Source organism: Leopardus geoffroyi, chromosome B3 (assembly GCF_018350155.1).
Source record: "Leopardus geoffroyi isolate Oge1 chromosome B3, O.geoffroyi_Oge1_pat1.0, whole genome shotgun sequence".
Taxonomy (NCBI): domain Eukaryota; kingdom Metazoa; phylum Chordata; class Mammalia; order Carnivora; family Felidae; genus Leopardus; species Leopardus geoffroyi.
Genome location: NC_059337.1, coordinates 124,581,079 through 124,596,491, shown reverse-complemented (window position 1 = coordinate 124,596,491; position 15,413 = coordinate 124,581,079). Strand labels below are relative to the sequence as shown.

Sequence of the window (15,413 nt, the reverse complement as noted above, 5' to 3'; positions counted from 1 at the left end):
TGGCTCCCAGCCAACAGCCTGCAAAGAAATGGGACCTCAGTCCTACAATTGTATGGAATTGTTTGGCCAACATCTGAATGAGCTTAGAAGTGGATAATTCCTCAGAGTCTCCAAGTAAGAACCCACAAAACACTGACCTATAGAACTGTGAAATAAACAAATGAGTGTTGTTTCAAACCACTGTGTTTGCATAGGAAATAAAGGTCAAGTCATTGATGGACTATGAAAAGGATTGGTCATTAGTATTAGACTGTAGAATCCTACCTACATAGCAAGGTAAGGAGGAAGAAGAAGGAAGAGAGGAATGTTGAAAAAAAGTGGATTAAAATTCTTGATGAACTAAAGAATTATTGGAACCAGTGCTAAGCTGAAAAGATAGGATCCAAAATATGGCTGTAAAAGTACATGGTAGAGATGGGATAAAAGACAAGACTTTTAGAAGAGGGAAGGACATTTTTTTGTTAGAGGCCAGGATAATGGGTGGATTATCTGTACATGTGGTAAAACCAGATAACATAGTGACTGATACAGTAGCAGAGAAAAACTTATTGACTGAGGCAGGTGCTAAAGTCCCAAGTGAATGGTAAGGAAAAAGCATGGTATCCATGGATGATTGTGTTGTGTAGTGATGGCAGGCAATATAGTCTTATGGCATTTGCTTTGAAGAACATTGGATTTGGGGATGGTGAGAAAAGAAATGATTTAGACACAGTAAGAAAAATCAAGAAAGATGATTATCCTACCACAAAGCCCTTCACCACATGGGGTGATGTGGTAAAAAAACAAAACAAAACAAAACAAACAGAAACAAGAGAAACGAAGAAACAGCTACTGCAGAGAAGAGCTTTAGGAAACCATTTCCCCTTAAAGAAGGTGAGGAGATTGCTTAGAAAAGAAGTTTTTGTTTGTTTGTTTTTGTTTTTGCCCTTATGATGCCCATGAATTCCAAAAGGAAGAGTGGAAGAGTTTGGTGCTCTGCTGGGGCAAGGGTGATGGTGGTAATGGTAGACGAGAGCTTGCATTAGATTCAGGGTTATATAAAAACATAAGGGAATAGGAATTCTTGTAAAAGATATCATATAAGTCTTGGACCTCTTGTGGAGATAAAATGTATGGCAATTTTGGAGAAGGTAGGCCATTAATTCTAATTTTACCTTCCTTCTTGGGATTGATTTTTTAAGGAATTGGGGCTGAGCTGATGGTATTGCAGGCATAGAAATTAGTGCTCTTATTAGGTACATGAGAAGTTCTCTGGACTTTCCTTAAATCCTGATGCTTTACATTTAATAAAACTGAGGCAAAGAGAGATTGAGTAAATCTTCCTAATTTGTCAGCAAGCAAGTGGGAGAGCTAGGATGCAAAGTCAAGCAATTGGATTCCAGAGCAGAGTTCTATTGTGCTAGAGGCACTCAGAAATGCTTGTTGACCAAACAAATGGTTGCAGAGAAACCTGTCATTTGGGAAAATGCCCTCCCTCTGGGGTGATGTCAGTTTGCTAAGGACCCAATACTAGTGAGAGGCAGAGCTGGGCATAATGGGCTTCCAAGACTACACCATCATAATGCCATGTTTTTCTATCTTATGCTTCTCTTAGAACATTGTTTTAGAAACCCAGTCACTATGCTGTGAGGAAGCCCAGTCTGCATGGAGAGAAAAGAAGGCCCACAGGCCCTCCGACAGTCATTGGATAAATTGTATAAATAACACTAACTTGCCAGCCATGGGAATGAGTCATCTTGGATATGGATCCTTAGCCCTAAATTGTGCTCCCCAAATGATGCCACAGGGGACAGACATAAGCCTTCCCTTTTGAGTCTTGCCCAAATTGCATATTTATGAGCAACATAAATAATAGTTATTTTAAGCCACAAAATTCAGGAGTTTGTAAGGCAACAATAAATAACTAGAACATTTGTCCACCGAACTACCTGATGTCCCTGAGCTTTTGCTTCCCCAGCTGTAAAATAAGGATCAGATCAACAGACCAGAGGGTTGCCCCACAGATTCACAAAATGGAAATATACATATTGTGGCACAAGTAGGTACTCAATCAAAGTTGCCTTTCTCTTCACGCCCTCTGTAGTTTCCCTCCCAGATTAGACAATGCAGCCAGAAATGTTTTGTATGTATATAAGTAGGCAAAAAGCTGAGATCAGAGGGGCACCTGGGTGGCTCAGTTGGTTAAGTGTCCAACTTCAGCTCAGGTCATGATCTCACGGTTCATGAGTTCAAGCCCTGCATTGGGCTCTGTGCTGACAGCTCAGAGCCTGGAGCCTGCCTTGGATTCTGTCTGTCTGTCTCTCTCTCTCCCCCTCCCCCACTCACCCTCTGTCTCTGTCTCTCTCAAAAAAACAAAACAAAATATTAAACAATTGTTTTTTAAATGGGAGGAAGAAGAAAGGCTACTCTATCTGCTGATTCTAACCCCCCAATAGCTCACACTTTTGCTTTAGTTGGAGAGTCTCTGCTTGAGACTCTCCATCTTGTGCCTTTCTATGCATCAACATTCATTATTTTTCTCTGTAGCTCTGATCACCTGAATATTATATATTTGTGTGTCTATTATATTGACTTACTGCACTGACATGGAAACTCCATGAAAACAGCGATTTTTCACTTATGTCCCCCTTATTCAGTACCTGGAACAGTGCCTGACCTACAGCAGGAATTCCATAAATATTTGTTGAGTGGCTCAATGAATGAATTCTTCCTGGTATAGTCTCTCCTCTTGTTTTAATTTACTTCTTTCAGATGGCATGCAGAAGAACATGTTGAATGGAACATTGACTTTAAGATTAGAAAGTCAGACAGACTCTAAGAAAGGAAAAGGCAGTCAAATATGCCAATTACTTTGGAAGGGTAATGGCGTATTTTGAAATTTGGAGGCTGGTTCATTAAAATTCATTTTGCACTACATAAAATAAGGAATCGGAAGCCTGACAGAAATGAAACTCAAATAGGCATTCATTTCCTTTATCTTTTTACAAGACAGATCAATTAGTAATTTTATGGTTGAAAAAACCCATTTTTAAATGTTATGTGGGACTTAGTGTAATATCAAATCTGGCCTAATGTCACCTTTATTAAGGAATTGAAAACACTTTTACATCTGTTCATTCTACTAAAAAAAAAACCATACTGAGAAGCACATTTTTGTCATCTAAAGTTTATAACGGAGGAGAAAAATGGGCACAGAAATGATCTTGTTGCATAATTAACATCCCAAAAAGTAAGGGCGAATGATCAGCACTGGACTGGAACATTTTGAGCTGCACTTACATTTGTAAACGAAGCTACGGAAACCCTCCCAAACAGGTGTGTTAGAGGGTCCAGATGGCCTCAACGAGAGACCAGGAAGCCAACACCTTCTGCTGTGTTTCTGGCCACTCTCACAGGCTCAGTGGGTTTGGCTGCATCAGTGCCTTGTGCTGGGGGGCAGCCAAGGGGACACACAGGTGGTGCCGGATGAGAAACAGGGTTTCCAACAAGAGACTGCTGTGCTGCTGGAGAACTGCCTCCCTTTCCACTACCAGGTTATAAAACTAAGATCCAAGTCATTTATGGCTGGTATAGATCCTAGATACTTTTAGGTAAGAGAGCATAGGTGTTATTTAACCTCCATATCCTAACTCAGGTAATTACATTATGCCACCTGAAATTTTCCCTGCAGGTTCAATCAAATCTGGTATTTTCCTTTGCTTTTTAGTCCTGTGTACAGTTGCTGTGCTGTTAAACAGCTGCTAAGCACCATTCTATACACCACAAAGAGTGTATATTCTTTATGAGTTGGATGTAGGGATGAGGATGTGTGATGCTGGCAAACCTTCTTGTGGAGCTCGTTCTAGCAGGATGTTTTGCTAATCATAAACAAGAAAACCTTTGGCCCTTTTGGTTGCAAACAGAGCCTTGGGAAAGTGATGCAGATTGATTCATTTGGTCCCTTCCAGTGAGAGTGAGGCAGCAAGGGAGTTTTACAAATCACAAACCTAATGATGGAATCTTTACCTGGTGCAGGGAGCCCTAAGGAATGATCACTGTGCAAATAAACCTACTGAGAAAGCTTGGGAGCCATATGCAAAGTATTATGATGGAATCCACTTCTTTCCTCTCTCCCTTTTGCTTTTCCACCAACTTACCTCCATCTAGCATTCATATTCTAAAAGAGGATTACCCATGGAGGCGAACCAATTTTGAATACTGAAAGGACCAGTTCCCCAAACACCCACCTTCTCATTCTTCTACAGAATTCTGTTGGGTTAAGACTTTGCATTTAAAGAAAGGATCATTAAAATCAGCATGTGAATTTAGAAAACTAATCATAGCTACATGTATTATTCCAGCAGTTTTTAAATAGTTCCCTGTGACAAATATAGCATAGGAGATTCCCTTGGAGGACAAACTCCCAGGGTGTGTTTGATTCCAGGAGTGCTACTTAAAGTTCCTCCCTTCTATCACTAGTAGGGAACTTCAATGGACAAGTGAGGGAAAGAGGCATTATTGTGGGAAAAATATTCAATGCATTTTAATTTGCATAAAGAGAAATAACTTACTAATGCCAGTCCCTTGGCAAAGAAAGAGAATAGCCAAAATTTGCTTGTCTTTTTCTTCTTCCCTTTATGTAAGTCTGTAGTTTCAGAGAGAAACTGAACTTGCTCAACCAGTACCCTTTCCTGCATAGAAGTCTGAGCTAGTCCTCAGAGTCTTAAAAAAAGACCTTCCAAGCATTTTCCCCCCAAATAGTCCACTTTTTATCAGTTTGTATCACTCAGAACTACAAATGGCTTCATATCACAGAAACCTCAAGTGTGGCTCAAACAGAGACTTTTCTCACACGACCAGAATTCCAGAGACAGGCAGTCCAAAACTGGGACAGTTGTTTTAGGAAGTCATCAAAAGCAAGGCTCCTTCTTCCTCTTGGTCTTAGCTTGTTTGTTTTAACTTCATGATTGCAAGATGGCCGTGCTTCAGACATTGCATCTGTATTCCAGCAAGAGGAAAAGAGAAAAATAAACAGCAAACGGTTCATATTGATTCATGTCAAATGAGTTTGTCTCTTTTGACAGGAAAACAATATTATTCTCAAAATCTCCACTTGGAGACCTCCCCTCATTAGCCACAACTGGGCCATATAATCCTGTAGTTTCAAGGAGGCCTAAGGTGGTAAGTTCTTTTCTTTGGCTTAAACAGTGAATCACTGCTACTTGGAATGAAATCAGAGCTGATAAGGAAGTAAGGGTTATAAATAAAAAAATTCATTATGAATAAGAAATTCAAGTTATGAATTAAAAATAGGAAAACATATATTGTAGGTTAATAAGTAGTGGAAGCCACATGTCATTAATAAACTTCACAAGTTTATTTTCTGTCTTACCGTTAACCTTAATGATATGCAGATGCAAATTGTCTTGAGTGTGAACCAACATCATGGTCCCCAGAAAAATTTCCGTCAGCAGTAACTTTACTACATGTAGGAATTAAGTCTCAAACATACTCCTGTCCTTCTCCTGTATCAACCTTAGGCACGCAGTGTTGAAACTCTTCCATATCATAATTCTCACATTCAGTCTTGAAGGGGTGGTCTGTGAAGTTAACAAAAGATAGATTAAGAGGGGAAAAGGCACAGAATTTTTATTAAGAGTTACATACATAAGAGTTCATAGAAAAATGACACTCAAAAAAGTGGTTAGACTCAGGGGTTTGTATACCATTTTAACAAAGGAAAGGAAGTTTGAGCTTCAGAGGGCAATAAATTATGGGGAAGGGACTAGGAAATATATGGGGCAATGGATGGGAGATAAGGGCTTTTTAGTAAAGTTTGTGCAAACTCACCTTGGCTCTCTGTCTCAGGTGACAGTCACTCTTCTCTTCCTGATAAAATGAGGTCACCTTCACCAAGGGAAATTTATGTTCTGCTTTTAGGCAGATAAGGGGAGGGCAGAGAACACTTTCTGCATCTGTTAGTTCTCAATTGCCTTCAACTCAAAGTAATCCTGTGTCAAATGGTATATTTTTAGGTGGTATATCTGATCCTTCAATACCTATCTGCAGGATCCCCCATATATTATCATTTGTTGAGGAAAGAAAAGTTGACAATTCTGTAGTGAAAATTTTTTGTCTAAAAGAGTCTGAAGTTGAAAGTCTTTAAGTAGAGGAGTCTCTGTATAGGTGTCAAATGAATTATAGTAAACTTCACAGTTTATTGGGGTGCCTGGATGGCTCAGTTGGTTAAGCATCCTACTTTGACTCAGGTCATGATCTTGCAAGTCATGAGTTCAAGCCCTGTATTGGGCTCTCTGCTGTCAGTTCAGAGTCTACTTTGGATCCTCTCTGTCTCTCTCTCTCTCTCTCTGCCCCTCTCCAACTAGCGCTCTGTGTCAAAAATAATTAAACTTTAAAAAAGTAAATAAATAAACTTCACAGTTGATTGTGGTCCAGGAATATATTGACACTGAAAGCTGAGAACAGCTACACTAAACAATAAGGTTAGTCAACTGTTTTTTATCATAGGGTTAACATTTAATCTGGTGGATGGAATAAGATCCAGTACACACAGTGTTGATGGTTGAGTACGAAACAGAGAGAAGAGAAAATGAAATAGTAACAGTGAGGATGCTGCTAGGATAAGCAGTCACCATATGGGGGGACAGAGCCAGCTGGAAAGTAGAAGGTAACTTTGAAATCCAACTTAACCTTCTCCCTGAACCAGGAGGCCAAATTTGCTTCTGCAGGCTAGAGCCAGATGCCTTAATTGTTACCCAATTTGCTTTATACTGAATCCTGTTAGATAAGCATTTATATAGTTAACTGAGAAGCATTAGCAACTTTATGAATTATGTTTCAGTGGGCCTTTCAATTATAAAAAAATAGAGTGGGTTTTTTTTGCTTTGATTTCAAGAGTCAGTAGGTGAAATTATTGACCCAAGATTGGTATGAAATGCAAAGTATGGTTGTTAAATTGAGTTAAGCGGAGGAATCATGCACTTGAGAAAATTCAAATTCTTTCATTTCTGTCTGGTCACTAATGGCCTTGAGGAAGAACTCTTCCAGAAAACACTATGATTAGCATTATGTAAAGAGAGTCTTAATCTAGGCTCTCAATGGCCACTTGGAAGTGTCCTCAGGCCTGACCCACACCCAGATGTAGGTGGGAAAATGTTTATTCTCTACTGTGAGGTGTCTGTTTAAAAGCCAATTCTTCCTCCACTGCTGCTGAGGAATGGAAGAGTTTCTGAGCAGTCTTTTAAAAGGTAATTTAACTGTCTAAGGCAAAACACAAGATAACTGTTTCCAGTAAAACTGCAGGAAAAATTCAGAAAGCAGAGTGAATTTTCCAATATGGAATCTGGCTGTAACAAAGGCAAACTCACTTCCATTTCGTCTTTAATGGCCACAATTTTAGGACTACTGCCTCTTCCATTAAAATGTCTCTGCTATGGTTTTGAATTGTCCCTCCTCAATGTTGCCAAATCCTAAGTTACTAAATTGACCATTCTGCTTTTCATGTGTCATTGGTTTTTTTAAGTTTATTATTTATTTATTTATTTATTTGTTTGTTTGTTTGTTTGTTTGTTTGTATATTTAGTAATCTCTACCACCCAATGTGGGGTTCGAATTCACAATCCCAAGATCAAGAGTCACAATCTCTTCCAACTGAGCCAACCAGGAGCCCCCTGTGTTTCATTGTTTTATTATTCTTTTTTAACCTCAAAGCCTCTGTTTTAAATGTTCACCAGTCCTGCTGAGAGAGAACAACCCTATCTCCATTTAGTTGTTTCTTTTTGCCATAATTTCTCCCCTTAGCCTAAAGTACATTTTAAATGAATAAAAACATCATTTTGTATTCAAGTTAGATATAAAGCTCATAGTCTTCCCTTATTTAATGGCCTGTACAAGACATGCTGACCTTGAGTTTGAAAGTCCAAGTTCAGAGATTTGCAAATTTCTTTGGGATCCTGAGAATAGGTTTACAGGGCAGAGGGCACCACAAATTTCTCAATTTTAATAGTAGTAATAGTATGATTCTACCTCAGCTGGGCCAGATTTAACCTGGAAATGGAATGAAATGGAAAGCCAGATTGTTTTATAATTGACAGCTTTGTCTCTCAGCAGATGGCTGTAATCTCCTGCATGTGCCAAACACAGACTCTAGGATTTTTGAGTTTGTAGTGAAAACAGAAAGGACAAATATTTATCGTAATTACAACATTTGTGCATTGGATATAGTTTCACAGCCTTTTAATCCTCCTTGATTAGAAAATACAGAGTGATTTTTTTTTCCTTGCCAGTTCAAGAAGTTTGTTTACCATCACTTTGAGAAACATTTCAAGTTTTAATAAAGCTAGGTCATTCAGAAACAGAAAACAGCTCTTTTTTTGGTTTACTTTCTAGTGAATCTATATGTCACATTCAGGGAGTTTGAATTAGCAATTGTAGTCCCCAGTATGCAACTACAGCACTCAAATTCAAGAAGCATTGTAGTCAACTCTGGATTTGTCTGAGGAAATGATCCAGTTTTCAATATTTTCTTTTTCCACTCATTACTGCTGGTTAGGTCTTGTCAAGAAGGTCAGTTGGGGATCTCTAAAGTGATTTACATAATTAGGTTCTCTGTGTCGTTTATGGAAATTACTTCTGGGGCAGCGTGACCCATACCTGATTAATCCCATCAGATCATGCCCACCTCCATTGTTAATAAATCCTTAGTCAGCATCTACATTGTGGCCATCCTGGAAAGTACTGAGCTATTTCCAGAGAACTGCAAATTGTAATTCAAATGTAAAGTCCTTGGACTGAAATCAAGGTTTTCCTTCAGTTTTGGAGTAATGGGTGAAAATATAGGAAACTACATCAGCAAATGTAAGTTCAAGACATACCTCCTCCACTTTAAGCTTTGGTGCCTTGGGCAAGTCAATTAAGTTTTCTTAGACTATTTCCTGACTTGTCAAATGCTAAACCATTTAAGATTGTTACTTTGACAAAAACATCCAAAAGTATTATATATGTGGCCACCCAGATTCGTTCTTCTCTTTTTTTTACTAATAAAAAATACTTTTTATTTTTAGCTGTGATGAAAACACATAAAATAAAATTCATCATCTTCACCACTTATAAGTGTGTAATTCAGTAATGTTAGTACATTCACATTGTTGTGAACTCAGAAAATTCATCCCTAAGATTCTGTTCTTCTAGAACCACTCCCAGTACCAAAATTTATACTAGTCAGGACACTCCAGAGAAACAGAATCAACAGAGAGAGAGAAAAGAGAGATAGAAAAGAGAGATAGAGAGAAAAGAGAGAGAGAAGGGAGAGAGAAAGGAGGGAGGGGGTGAGAAAGGGAGGGAGCGAGATTTATTATAAAGTATTGGTTTACACTGATATGGAGGCTGACAAGTCAAAAATCTGCAGAGTGGGCTCATGGGCTAGAGACACAGAAAAGCCAATGTTCCAGTTGAGTCTAGGAGTACTCTGCTCTAGAACCAGGAAAAAGTAATGTTGCAGATAAAGTCTGAAGGCAGTTTGCTGAAGAATTCTCTCTTCCTCAGGGGAGACCAGTCTTTTTATTCTACTTAGGTCTTCAACTGACCGGATGAAGCTCAGCCACATTAGGTACAGCAATCTGCTTTACTCAAAGTCTACCCATTTAAATGTTAATTTCATCCAAAACACCTTCACAGAAACACCCAGAACAATGTTTGACCAAATATATGGGCACACTATGGCCCTGACACATAAAATTCACCACCACACTCAGTAAAAGTCACCCCAAAATAGATTTTCCCTGCCTTTCACTTCAGCATTCATACTAACACCAGGGTAAACCTTAAGTGCAAATCAGATTACATCATATCCTGCTTAAAACTATTGAATTATTCTACATTTCCCAAAGGACAAAGGCCAAACTCCTTAAAACCACCTGTAAGCCTCCTCCATTTCTCACCTGACTTCAATCTCTATTTCCAAGTGTACTTTCTACTCCTCAGAACTGATCCAATCTACCACATGAACTCCTTCTCTTCCAGCCTACAGAACCATTTACATTTCTTTTTTTTAATTTTTTTTAAATTTTTTAAAATTTACATCCAAGTTAGCATATAGTGCAACAATGATTTCAGGAGTAGATTCCTTAGTGCCCCTTACCCATTTAGCCTATCCTCCCTCCCACAACTCCTCCAGTAACCCTCAGTTTATTCTCCATATTTATGAGTCTCTTCTGTGTTGTCCCCCTCCCTCATTTTATATTATTTTTGTTTCCCTTCCCTTATGTTCATCTGTTTTGTCTCTTAAAGTCCTCATATGAGTGAAGTCATATGATTTTGTCTTTCTCTGACTAATTTCACTTAGCATAATACCCTCCAGTTCCATCCACGTAGTTGCAAATGGCAACATTTCATTCTTTTTGATTGCCAAGTAATACTCCATTGTATATATATACCACATTTCTTTATCATTCATACATCAGTGGACATTTGGGCTCTTTCCATACTTTGGCTATTGTTGATAGTGCCACTATAAACATGGGGGTGCATGTGTCCCTTCGAAACAGCATACCTGTATCCCTGGGATAAATGCCTAGTAGTGCAATTGCTGGGTCATAGGGTAGTTCTATTTTTAGTTTTTTGAGAAACCTCCATACTGTTTTCCAGAGTGGCTGCACCAGCTTGCATTCCCACCAACAATGCAAAAGGGATCCTCTTTCTCTGCATCCTCGCCAACATCTGTTGTTGCCTGAGTTGTTAATGTTAGCCATTCTGAAGGTGTAAGGTGGTATCTCATTGTGGTTTTGATTTGTATTTCCCTGATGATGAGTGACGTTGAGCATTTTTTCATGTGTCGGTTGGCCCCCTGGATGTCTTCTTTGGAGAAGTGTCTGTTCATGTCTTTTTCCCATTTCTTCACTGGATTCTTTGTTTTTTGGGTGTTGAGTTTGATAAGTTCTTTGTAGATTTTGGATATGTCTGATATTATCTGATATGTCATTTGAAAATATCTTCTCCCATTCTGTCTGTTGCCTTTTAGTTTTGCTGATTGTTTCCTTCTCTGTGCAGAAGCTTTTTATTTTGATGAGGTCCCAGTAGTTCATTTTTGCTTTTGTTTCCCTTGCCTCCAGAGACGTCTTGAGTAAGAAGTTGCTGTGGCCAAGATCAGAGAGGTTTTTGCCTGCTTTCTCCTTGAGGATTTTGATGGCTTCCTGTCTTACATTGAGGTCTTTCATCCATTTTGAGTTTATTTTTGTCTATGGTGTCAGAAAGTGGTCCAGGTTCATTCCTCTGCATGTCGCTGTCCAGTTTTCCCAGCACCATTTGCTGAAGAGATTGTCTTTATTCCATTGAATACTCTTTCCTGCTTTGTGAAAGATTAGTTGGCCATACGTTTGTGGGTCCATTTCTGGGTTCTCTATTCTGTTCCATCGATCTGAGTGTCTGTTCTTATGCCAATACCATACTATCTTGATGACCACAGCTTTGTAGTATAGCTTGAAGTCCAGGATTGTGATTCTTCCTGTTTTGGTTTTCTTTTTCAAGATTGCTCTGGCTCTTCGGGGTCTTTTCTGGTTCCATACAAAATTTAGGATAATTTGTTCTAGCTCTGTGAAGAATGCTATGGATTGCATTGAATAGGTAGATTGCTTTGGGTAGTTATAGACATTTTAACAATATTTTCTCTCATGAGCATGGAATGTTTTTCCATTTCTTTGTGTCTTCTTCAATTTCTTTCATAAGCTTTCTATAGTTTTCAGCGTATAGATTTTTCATCCCTTCAGTTAGGTTTTTTTCCTAGTTATTTTACTGGTTTGGGTGCAATTATAAATGGGATGGATTCCTTGATTTCTCATTCTGATGCTTCATTATTGGTGTATAGGATTGAAACTGTTTTCTGTGTGTTGATTTTATATACTGCTACTTCACTGAATTCATGGATCAGTTCTAGAAGTTTTTTAGTGGAATCTTTCGGGTTTTCCATATAGAGTATCATGTCATCTGCAAAGAGTGAAAGTTTGGCCTCCTTCTGTGTGACTTGGATGACTTTTATTTCTTTGTGTTGTCTGACTGCAGAGGTTAAGACTCCCGATACTATGTTGAATAACAGTGGCAAGAGTGGACATCCCTGTCTTGTTCCTGACTTTAGGGGGAAAGCTGTCAGTTTTTCCACATTGAGGATGATTTAGCGTTGGGTCTTTCATATATGGCTTTTATGATCTCAAGGTATTGTCCTTCTATCCCTACTTTCTTGAGGGTTTTTATCAAGAAAGGAGGCTGTATTTTGTCAAATGCTTTCTCTGCATCTATTGAGAGGATCATATGGTTCTTGTCCTTTCTTTTATTGATGTGATGAATCATGTTAATTGTTTTGCGGATATTGAAACAGCCCTGCATCCCAGGTATAAATCCCACTTGGTCGTGTTGAATAGTGTTTTTAATGTATTGTTGGAGCCTGTTGGCTAATATCTTGTTGAGGATTTTTGCATCCATGTTCATCAGGGAAATTGGTCTATAGTTCTCCTTTTTAGTGGGGTCTCTGTCTGGTTTTGGAATCAGAGTAATGCTGGCCTCATAGAAAGACTTTGGAAGTTGTCCTTCCATTTACATTTTTTGGAACAGTTTCAAGAGAATAGGTGTTAACTCTTCCTTAAATGTTTGGTAGAATTCCCCTGGAAAGCCATCTGGCCCTGGAGTCTTGTTTTTTGGCAGATTTTTGATTACTAATTCGATTTCCTTACTGGTTATGGGTCTGTTCAAATTTTCTGTTTCTTCCTGTTTCAGTTTTGGTAGTGTATATGTGTCTAGGAATTTGTCCATTTCTTCCAGATTGCCCATTTTATTGGCATATAATTGCTCATAATATTCTCTTATTATTGTTTTTATTTCTGTTGTGTTGGTTGTGATCTCTCCTCTTTCATTCTTGATATTACTTATTTGGGTCCTTTCCTTTTTCTTCTTGAGCAAACTGGCTAGTGGTTTATCAATTTTGTTAATTCTTTCAAAGAACCAACTTCTGCTTTCATTGATCTGTTCTACTGTTTTGTTTTGTTTTGTTTTTTGGGGTTTTTTTGGTTTCAATAGCATTAATTTCTGCTCTAATCTTTATTTCCTGTCTTCTGCTGGTTTGGGGTTTTATTTGCTGTTCTTTTTCCAGCTCCTTAAGGCGTAAGGTTAGGTTGTGTATCTGAGACCTTTCTTCCTTCTCTAGGAATGCCTGGATTGCTATATACTTTCCTCTTAGGACCGCCTTTGCTGTGTCCCAGAGGTTTTGGGTTGTAGTGTTATCATTTTCATTGACTTCCATATACTTTTTAATTTCCTCTTTAACTTCTTGGTTAGCCCATTCATTCTTCAGTAGGATGTTCTTCAGTCTCCAAGTATTTGTTAACTTTCCAAATTTTTTCATGTGGTTGATTTCGAGTTTCATAGCATTGTGGTCTGAAAATACGCACGGTATGATCTCGATCTTTTGTATTTACTTAGGGCTGGTTTGTGTCCCAGTATATGGTCTGTTCTGGAGAACATTCTATGTCCACTGGAGAAGAATGTATATTCTGCTGCTTTAGGATGAAATGTTGTGAATATATCTGTTAAGTCCATCTGGTACAGCGTGCCATTCAAAGCCATTGTTTCCTTGTTGATTTTTTGATTAGATGATCTGTCCAGTGCTGTGAGTGGGGTGTTGAAGTCTCCTACAGTTATGGTATTACTATCGAGTTTCTTCATGTTTGTGATTAATTGATTTATATATTTGGGTTCTCACACATTTGGCACATAAATGTTTACAATTTTTAGGTCTTGGTGGATAGACCCCTTCATTATGATATAATGCCCTTCTTCATCTCTTGATACAGTCCTTATTTTATTTTTTTTATTTTTTTTAATGTTTATTTATTTATTTTTGAGAGAGAAAGAGACAGAGCACGAGCAGGGGAGGAGCAGAGAGAGAGGGAGACCCAGAATCAGAAACAGGCTCCAAGCTCTGAGCTGTCAGCACAGAGCCTGACGCAGGGCTTAAACTCACAAACCATGAGATCATGACCTGAGCCGAAGCCGGACGCTCAACTGACTGAGCCACCTAGGTGCCCCAATACAGTCTTTATTTTAATGTCTAGATTGTCTGATATAAGTATGGCTACTCCGGCTTTTTATTGTTGACCATTAGCAAGATAGATGGTTCTCCATCCCCTTATTTTCAATATGAAGGTGTCTTTAAGTCTAAAGTGGGTCTCTTGTAAACAGCATATAGATGGATCTTTTTTTCTTATCCATTCTGTTATCCTGTGTCTTTTGATTGGAGCATTGAGTCCATTGACGCTTAGAGTGAGTACTGAAAGATATGAATTTATTGCCATTATGGTGTTTGTAGAGTTGGAGTTTCTGGTGGTGTTCTCTGGTCCTTCTAATCTTTTGTTGCTTTTGGCATTTATTTATATATATATATAAATATTTATATTTATATATATATATAAATATAAATATTTGTGTATATTTATATTTATATAAATATATATATTTATAATGTGTATAAATATTTATATATATATTTATGCACATATATATACATATATGTATATATATATTTATACATATATGTATATATTTACACATATATGTATATATATATATTTTTTTTCATCTTTTCTCCCCTCAGAGAGTCCCCCTTAAAATTTCTTGCAGAGCTGGTTTAGTGGTCACAGACTCCTTTAATTTTTCTTTGTCTGGGAAACTCTTTATCTCTCCTTCTATTTTGAATGACAGCCTTGCTGGTTAAAGAATTCTTGGATGCATATTTTTCTGATTCAGCACAGTGAGTATATCCTGCCACTCCTTTCTGGCCTGCCAAGTTTCTGTGGATAGGTCTGCTGCAATCCTGATCTGTCTTCCATTGTAGGTTAAGGACTTTTTTTTCCTTTGCTGCTCTCATGATTCTCTCCTTGCCTGAGTATTTTGTGAATTTGACTATGCTATGCCTTGTTGATGGTTGGTTTTTGTTGAATATAATGCGGGTCCTCTGTGCTTCCTGGATATTGATGTCTGTGTCTTTTCCCAGGTTAGGAACGTTTTCCACTATGATTTGCTCACATAATCCCCTTTTCTCTCTCTTCCTCTTCTGGGACCCCTATGATTCTGATGTTCCTTTTTAAAGAGTCACTGATTTCTCTAATTCTTAAATCGTGCTCTTTTGCCTCAATCTCCCTCTTTTTTTTTTTGCTTCATTAGTCTCTATAAACGTGTCCTCTACATCGCTGATTCTCTGTTCTGTCTCACCCTTCCTGGCTATCGCTGCATCCATCTGTGATTACAGCTCATTTATAGAATTTTTAATTTCATTCTGGCTATTTTTTATTTCTTTTATCTCTGCAGAAAGGGATTCTAATCTATTTTTAACTCCAGCTATTATTCTTATTATCGTGGTTCTAAATTCTGGT

The 15,413-nt window shown here is 38.1% G+C and overlaps 1 pseudogene; it reads left to right on the top strand.

The window, feature by feature from the left end:
* Nucleotides 1-476: 476 nt before the first annotated feature.
* LOC123583742 overlaps nt 477-15,413 on the top strand; it is a 29,072-nt pseudogene continuing 14,135 nt past the window's right edge.